Here is a 9,456-nt window from a genome sequence, read left to right as displayed (position 1 = left end):
TCAGTTATAAGGATCCATAAAGAATCAAGGTATATCTCCATGATGTGTGCCACTAATTGGCTAGTCAGAATCACACAGAACAGACAGTGCAGCAAGCCATTATCGGCTCAGAAGACATTGATGAGGATAAGATACTATGGTTGAGTAATCCACAATTCCAATGGTAAATAAAGTATTCAAAGAAGAAGAAAATATATAGAGTGGCATCTACTACTACTACTACTACTACTGCTGCTGCTTTAGAGTATTGGTTAAAATGCTTTTCAACAGTCATTCTCACTCTTCATGGTGTGTTCAAGCACCTGCTGAGGTTAACTTTGCTTTCATCCCTCCAGGATTGATAAAATAAAGTAGCAGTCAAGCACTGAAGTTGATGTAATCAAATTGAGACCCTCCCCTCAAAATTGCTGGCCATGTTCCAAAAACATTTAGCTCTTTACAGTGTCAACCCCCATCAGTTTTTGACAATTGTCCCCATCAATCCCCTCATAATTAGTTCTGTAATCCAACCTTTGTAAACCTGGTGTGCTAGGATAGATGCACTGATCTTCTTGTAACTAGGACCCTGTCTCTACAGCCTAAGAAGACTGACTGTATAGATCGCAAGTTTGTGGTCTGTATAGCTGACAATTTTGGATTGTGATCTCCTTGGGCTACCCTTATCTGCTGGCCTGCAGAATACTCTCTCTAGATACAATTTGGATTATTTGATGATGTTTGTCTCCATGTCCACATTGGCATATTTGGGAAATCAAATCAGTAAATGTCAGCCAATGGGAAATGACTGAGCAGCTTTGCAAGATTTTTATACTCTCCCTTTCACATCTGCTAGCCCCACACAACCCATATGTGCATTCAAGATGTCATTCCAGTCGCCCACTAGCACTAAAGTGTCAGACATTGAGGGTTGATATAAGAAAAGCTAGCAGTCAGATGCTGAAGTTTATGTAATCAACTTGACACACACACCCACTCAAAATCGCTGGCCATGTCCCAAAATTAGAAAGAATTATCATTATTATTACATTTTCAAGTCAATAGTAACCAGGTTCTGAAAAACCACACCAACTCATGGCATTTTTATATTAACTCTGAATAGCTTGAGTTTTCCAATAAAAGTGGTAATAACTTTTTTCTTACAGATATAACATTAGAATTTTTCTCCTTGTAACTGTTTGTTCAGCAAATTAAGCTATTAAAATATCTGACAGATAACATATATCACTGCTGTCACGAACCAGCTATTTTGTCAGGCTGTTTGCTATTCAGAAATAATGCCATACCCTCCTAAAGTGTCACAAAGACAATTACCTTTTAATAACATTTGTACATCTATAATGCATCAAAACTGTAGGTATTCAAATTTTCGTCATTTTTTTTTTTCAAAGTCCCCCCAAAAGATATCTCACGGTGCATTTAATCTGGTGAGGTTGACAGCTCCTATTACAACAGCAAGGGAATCTTGCTGATGTCCTCCCAATTGTTTTGCAATCAAAAGTTGATTATGACTTACACAGTGTATGTGAAAACACAGCATTTTTAAACAATGAATAAAGCCTCGTATCTAACTGCCCTAAAGATGACAATGGCAGTTGTGCAGGTGTGACTGTGTGGTAATAGTTTGCTTCCCAACCACATGGTTCTGGGTTCAGTCCCACTATGTGACCCCCTTGGGAAAGTGTCTTCTACTATAGCTACAGGCCAATCAAAGCCTTTTGAGTGGATCTGGAAGACAGAAACTGAAAGAAGCCCATCATTTCTCTCTCTCCCTGTGTATATATGTATTAACAGTAACTGCACGATAAAGTGTAGTATATTGCCACTTAAGTGTGGCTGACCCCTAGGGGTGGATGTTACTGTTGCTTTTAGCCCCAGGAGGACATCTCCTCCAGCTGGCTTATCGACACACGACTGTGTCCTGTTTGCCAAGGGAAGTTATCCCTCTCACCTCGATCTGCAGCACGAACGTATCCGGATTTCAGGGTTATTTCCCTTCGTCGGCGTCTGACAGCTGATGACCTCGGTGAGAGGGACAAAAACCTGGCAAACTTATATCTTCTTTATATATATATATATATATATGAATGATAAGAAGATGACAAAGAAAATTCTTTAACACATTCTTAATAATTAATTACAATTGTTTCCATACCAACTCTATTTGCAATGCCAGTTTATGTAAAGAATTTTAGTGAAAATTTATGTAATGTAAAATGTGTGTGTGTGTGTACATTTATACATATTGCTATATTGAGGGATGGTCATCTTTTGCCAGTAAACACATGCACTATTTATTTCATCTTCTCTGACCAATAAAATTTCAAAATTTTGCCACAGGGGCAGCTTGGGGGAGGTGGGAGTGAGTCGATTACATTGCCCCCCAATGTTCAACTGGTACTTATCTTATTGATCCCGAAAAGATGAAAGGCAAATTTGACCTTGGCAGAATTTGAACTCAGAACATAGCTAACCATTTCATCCAACATGCTAATGATTCTACCAGCTTGCCACCTTAATAATAGTAATAACAATAATATTTGTAATGAAGTGAGGGATCAAACAAATAGTGCATATGTTTAATTGGCCAAAGATGCCCATCCCTAAATAAGGTAATAACATTTTCAATACACGATTTCACATCCAGAATCTTGTAAAATGAATTAACTATTTGTGTGTGTGTGTGTGTGTGCATGTGCCATGTGTGTGTGTGTGTGTGCTTGTGCCATGTGTGTGTGTGTGTGCGTATGTGTGTGTGTGTGTGTGTGTTATATGGGTGTGCGTGTGTGTATGTGTGTGGTGCTGATACTGCTGAATTTTCCTGAGCGGGTGGTCAAATGGTGCAACCAAGTCAACATTGCTGATTGTTTTTAATTAAAGCTATGGCTTTAAACCTGCTCAGAGTTACCTCACTTCAGCATTTCCCACTGATAATGGCTAAAGAGCTAGAAACGCTGCATCTGGGAATCCGACAGGGGGGCAGTACCAAACTTTAGAAAACAAGTACTGGGGTTGAATCTTTTGACCAAAATCTTTCAGGATGGTGCTCCAGCATGGCCACAGTCCAAAAAAGTGAATCAAGTAATAAATGAAAACTCTTCTATTTCTGAGCAGAAAATTATTTTTCTTCATATAACCCTCAACTTCTTTAAAAATTGTTTCACTTTTGGTGTCTGTGTAGTCATCATCATCATCATCATCATCATCATAGTTGTAACGTCCACTTTCCCATGGGTCAAACATGGTTCAAACAGTATTTATTGAGGCTGATTTTTTATGGATGTATGCCCTTCCTCTTGCCCAATATAACCTAAATCCAAACAAGGTAATATTTACCCATAACACCACTGGTATAATGGTGACACTTGTTTACTACTGTCATGCAATGTTTAGACAAAGAGACAACAAATTACATACACATACGAGGTCCGATCAATAAGTATCCGGATTGTTGCCACAGTAAGAAAGTTAAAACACACAGAGTGAAGCTGCTTGGAACAGATTGACCTTGAGTCCTGATGTGTATGTGCACTAAGTTTTAACATTCTAGCCCATTTCTGCCGTTTGCAACAGTGCTTCAAACTAATGTGTGTAACGTGTGATCATTACAATGACCATGACAGAGAAAGTTGTCATGGCGATACCTGCTCAGAGTCCTACACAAAATTACAGAAAGTGTATGGAGAGGAGTGTATGAGCCACACACAAGGTATAAGTGGTTCAGACGTTTCCAAGATGGCTGAAAAATGTCGATATTGAAAAACGTTCTGGGAGACTTGCAGCCAACAGAACTGAGAAAAACATTGCAGATGTTTGTGTAGATGTGAGGGGAAATTGTCAAATAACCATCCGTGTGTTATCAGATGATATACAGATTAGTTACAATTCAGTTCAATCTATGATCACTGAAGATTTGGGTATGAGATGCGTCTCTGCCAAGTTTGTGTGAAACCTTTCAGCTGACCAAAAGGGCACTCAGATTTCAGTTGCAAAAGATCTCCTTGATTCTGTTGAGGATGATGAAAAGATTTTGAAAACTTTGTGTAGGCCTCTGAGTAGGTATCACCAAGCTTTTGGCAAAATTTGATGCAGACTCTCTGCTCAAATTTCTCTGTCTTGGACAATGCTACGAACACACCCTACACACATTACTTCCAAGCACTGGTGTAAACAGTAGAAGTTTGTGCACATGCACACCAAAGTTGAAGGTCAATCTGTATCAAGAGGCTTCACTCTGTGTGCTTTAGCTTCGTTACTATGGCAACAGTCCAGATATTTATTCATCAGACCATGTATGCACATACACACAAATACAGATATACATATATATGTGTGTGTGTGTGTGTGTGTGTGTGTGTGTGTGTGTGTGTATGTGTGTGTGTGTGTGTATATATATATATATATATATATATATATATACAGACATGCAGGAAATAAATAGACACCTTCAATTTTCAAAATCTTTTATTTAATATACAAAGCAAACAATTAGTTGACATTCCCTTTGCAGTTTTTAGTTCAGAAACTCTTTTTGGCATTGAACTGATGAGCTTTGTGATTGTTTCTTGTGGAATTTCTGCCCACTTTTCATGCAACAATCAAAATAATTCATCTTTAGATTTAAGTTTCTGTCCAGTTTTTCGTATAGCTCTATCTAGTATGCTCCAAAGATTTTCAATTGGGTTCATGTTAGGAGATTGGCTCAGCCAAGGAAGCTTTTTTATCCCATTTTCAGTCAGTCATTGCTGATTCCTTTTCACTGTGTGGCATGGAGCCCCATCTTCCATGAATAAAAACTCATTTTTCATTATGTTATCATGTGAATACATCAGAAGCAGTCCTTGCTTAAGTATTTCGGTGTATTTTTCAAAGTTTATGGTTCCAACACATTCGATCAGCTCAGAGCAACCATTGCTGGTGACAGCTCCCCATACCATTACAGAGATACAGCCATGTTTCACAGTTGGTTGGAGTTGTTTCAAATCAAATTCTTGATTGGGAAGCCTCCAGACCCAAACACGTCCACTGTCTGAAAATAATGCAAATCTAGATTCATCTGAGAAAATCACTCTATCCCAAAATGAACTGGATTTTTCTGACATCTCCTTAGCCCATTTCTTTCTTTTCATGATATTAATTGGTTGAAGGTTTTCTTCTAGTTGCTCGTCTATAATACCCAAGCTTATGCAGATATGTAACACACATTCTTGGACTAACTTCTAGCAGTTTTGCAATGTCAGAAGTCTTCGAACGGGATTTGTTTTCCACAATTCTCTTCAAACAGCGAAGCTTCCTTTCCGAGGGCCCAGGTCAGCCGGGACGAGAATCTGTTGATTCTTTTCCTTGGTTTTTGAATTGCGCTATAATTCTATTATCAGTAGCAAGAGGAATTTGAAAATTTTAGGAAATTTTTCACTGGCTAAGACCAGCCTTAGATTGCCCAACAATACGACCTCTTTGAAAATCTGACAGTTCTGCTGAATTTTTTGTGTGTGGCATGGTTACTCTTCGCAAATGTTTAATATAATGGCACCTGGAATGAAAAAGAATAATTACATTGCAAATTCTACACTGCTGCAAACATATTAAGACGCTTAGATCAGAAATTTTGAAAATTAAAGGTGTCTATATATATATATATATATATATATATATATATATATATATATATATATATATATATATATATATATATGTATAGATAGATAGATAGATAGATAGATAGATAGATAGATACATACATACATACATACATACATACATACATAGAGTTAGATTAATTGATAGAAAGATTGATTGAGAGATAGATAGATAGATAGATAGATAGATAGATAGATAGATAGATAGATAGATAGATAGCTAAATACATAAATAGATAGCTAAATACATAGATACATAGGTAGGTATTTCCATACATAGGTATGTAGGGAGGTAGAAACACTAGGCTTCTTTTTGTTTCCATCTATCAAACCTACTTGCAAAAGTTCAGTCAGCCTGAGGCTATAGAAGACACTTGGCTATGGTACCACAGAGTGGGACTGAACCACAAAAGCCATAAGGCTGAGAAGCAAAACTTGTTCACCACACAGCCAACATTTTCCTTCCATAATGGATTCATTATCCATGATAAAAATTCCACAATTTACAGGACAAACTACTTCATTTATAAATATCAATTTGCTGCTTTTCCAGCCCCTCAGCCATCTCATCAATCTACCTCAATTCTGATGAGTTGCTCAAAGGGGTGGCTTTCCTAAGTTCATGTGCAATCAGCTTCATGACAATTGCAATCTGTACAGGCACTTCAGGCAACATTAGAGATTCACTGCTATTATCTGGTCTGTCAGCTTTTGCAATTATCAGGAAAACCTCAGCAGATGCAAATAAACAGTTGCTAAATTGTTGCCTCCATCAGATGAAACATTTTGACTCAATGTTTTGCTTCGCTTGGAAATTATCACCCAATGTTTTAAAGAATTCAGTTGTTTTGCCTCTTTTCTTTATGCATTTTGTCTTCAAGTAGAATTGTTTTTTTTTTTTGCATGCATTCACATGGAAGTGCTGCCATACTTGTTCATCATCATCTTCGTCATTACTGCCATTGTCATCGTCATTGTTGTCATTGTTGTAGTTGACATCATTGTCGTCATCACCATCGTCATCCTCATTGTTATCATCATCATCATCGTCATCATCGTCTTCATCATCATCATCATCATCGTCATCATCGTCTTCATCATCATCATCATCATCATTTTAATATCTTTTCAAAGCTGATTTTCTACAGCTGGATGTCCTTCCTGTCACCAACCCTCACTGGTTCTCAAGCAAGTTAGTGCTTCTTCTCCCCTCACCACTGCCAGACATGTTTTTGCAGAAGATTGGAAATTAATCTACTCAGAAAGACTGCCATGTTTCATCATCATCATCATTGTCATCATCGTTGTCATCATTATTTTCATCATCATCATCATCATCATTAACATTTCTGTGTCTGCTCGAGGCAGATTTTCTATTGCTGGATGCTCTTCCTGTCACTAACACTCACTGGAAGCCAAGCAAGATAGTGTTTCTTCCCCACCACATCACCACCACCGCACACTCACCATGACCTGACATATTTTTGCAGAAAATTAGAATTATCATGCAATATCATGACAAGGAGACACAAATACACACATACATATGTACATATATACATATATATATTGGGCTTCTTTCAATTTCCATTTACAAGGCCTGGGACTATAGTAAAAGAGATGTGTGTGTGTGCGTGTGTGTGTTCTTGTTTGTCCCTCACCACCACTTGAAAACTGATGCTGGTTTGTTTACATCCTTATAGCCTGGTGGCTCAGGGAAAGAAACTGATAGAATAAGTACCAGGCTTGAAAAAGTAAATTCTGGCATCAATTTGTCCAGTTAAACCCTTCAAGGCAGTGCCCCAGTATGGCTACAGTCCAATGACAGAAGCAAGTAAGAGATAAAAGATATTTCCTGCTTAGATTTTTGAAGAATTGTGAATTTTCTCTTGATTTTCTTTGTTATTTTTCTGAGGAGGAAATCGTCATTTGGAAGAAATTGTTCTTCCTCACCATTATTTGTTGTTTTGTTTTAAATCTTGTTTTTCTGTGGTGTTATTTTTTTCTTTTTCTCTTTGTATTTTTGTCTACTGTTTGAGAATTTTCCTCCTCCTCTTTCTCCTCCTCCTCCTCCTCCTCCTCCTCCTCCTCCTCATCGTCGTCGTCGTCGTCGTCGTCGTCATCATTTAACATCTATTTCCCATACTGCCATGGGATGGACGGTTTGAGAGGAGCTGGCCAGCCTGAGAGCTGTCCTAGTTCCAATTGTCTGTTTTGTCAGGGTTTCTATCGATGGGTGTCCTTCCTAAAGCCAACCACTTTACAGAGAGTGAACTGGGTGCCAGCACCCGAGAGAGGGAGTGAGGGCATAGCCATAAAAGACATTCTTGTGTGTTCCTCATTGCTTGATGGTGTAATACTACAGGTTGGTACTGTTGAGAGATATAATTGCTTATCCAGTTGCACAGCTGGCCTTAAAGATATTTCCTTTGCTATACCCAGAATTTTGGTTGGTGGAATGCTGGAATCAGGGGTTTCTTCTTCTTTTCACAGTTGTTGATGATTTTCATTATTTTTGTCTTCCTTTTTGCTTTTGTTTTTTGCATAATCTTTCCAATTCTTCTGAACATTCAGCTCTAAGTGTATTTTGCTCTGTTGATTATAGCAAGTAGGCCTTCTGCCCTCATCATCATCATCTTCATCATCATTATCATCATCATCATCGTCGTCGTCGTCGTCGTCGTCATCATCATCGTCATCTTCATCATCATCATCATTTAATATATATTTTCCATGCTAGCATGCGTTGGATGGTTTGACAGGGGCTGACTAGCCAGAGAGCTGTCCAGGTTCCAATTGTCTGTTGTGGCAGGGTTTCTACAGTTGGATGCCCTTCCTAACACCAGCCAATTTACTGAGAGTGCTGGGTGCCTTTTACATGCTACCACCAAGGGTTTTGTTTTTAACATGACATCAACATGAGTACATTTTATATGGCACCAGCACCCACAAGATAAAGACCTCTTGGCTGGGAGAGGGAGTAGGGATACATATGGTCATAAAGGACATGCTTGTATGTACCGACCATATAATTAATTTCATACCTTTTGTCTCAAAGTCTTCTGACAGACATTCTTCTAATATGGCTCTGTAAGCCAATTCTGACAGCCCTTTATCACAAGTCCCCTTTTTCATAACCCTGCTTTCACTACTCTCCCATAATGCAACTCAAAACTCATGGAACCACATCATGTCCTGTATTTCCTATTGCCAGTCTTGTGTTTCTGGGACACAAATGTATACATAAAGCTCAGTATACCCATATACTGATATAAATGACAATTTCAGCTGTGTTTTTGTCTGTCTTCCATTTTAAAGATTCAACAGAGAGTACCATAACCTTTACCTTCTTCTCTTGAGAGAACGTCTCTTATTATCTCTTGGAGAGTCTGTTGCACTACTTGACATGAACATGTTGTCCACTTCCATCATTTCTCTTTCCCTTCTTCTCGATTATCTCACATGGCAAAGAAATGCTGTTTCCTTTTACAAAATTCTTGCTCTTACATTTTTCTTTCTTGTAACAGATTTATCTAAAAATTTAATCTGCTCCTTTTATACTGAAGGAAAAGATAACTTAGAAGAAATGCAGCTAAGCATTTTGTCTCAAATACTAAGGATTTTGCCAGCTCACTTCCTAATAGTAATAATAATAATGATAACAGTAATAATAATAATCCTTGCTACTATAGGCACAAGGCCTGCAATTGTGGGGGAGTGGACTAGCCCATTACATCGACCCCAGTGTTTCATTGGTACATAATTTATCGACCCCAAAAGGATGAGAGGCAAAGTTGACCTCAATGAAATTTGAACTCAT

At 38.1% G+C, this 9,456-nt stretch overlaps 1 long non-coding RNA gene across 1 annotated transcript in view; it reads right to left on the bottom strand.

Annotated features, from left to right (window-relative positions):
- Nucleotides 1-4,443: 4,443 nt before the first annotated feature.
- The window catches only part of LOC149129303 (uncharacterized), a 15,535-nt gene continuing 10,522 nt past the window's right edge, over nucleotides 4,444-9,456 (bottom strand). Inside the window, exon 3 of the long non-coding RNA XR_016240047.1 lies at nucleotides 4,444-5,530. This is a non-coding gene — a long non-coding RNA (uncharacterized LOC149129303). The remainder of the gene's footprint in view (nucleotides 5,531-9,456) is intronic.

Source organism: Octopus bimaculoides, unplaced genomic scaffold, assembly GCF_046866305.1.
Source record: "Octopus bimaculoides isolate indiv1 unplaced genomic scaffold, ASM4686630v1 contig69, whole genome shotgun sequence".
In the NCBI taxonomy this organism is placed as follows: Eukaryota; Metazoa; Mollusca; class Cephalopoda; order Octopoda; family Octopodidae; genus Octopus; species Octopus bimaculoides.
This window is presented reverse-complemented; position numbering and strand designations above follow the sequence as displayed.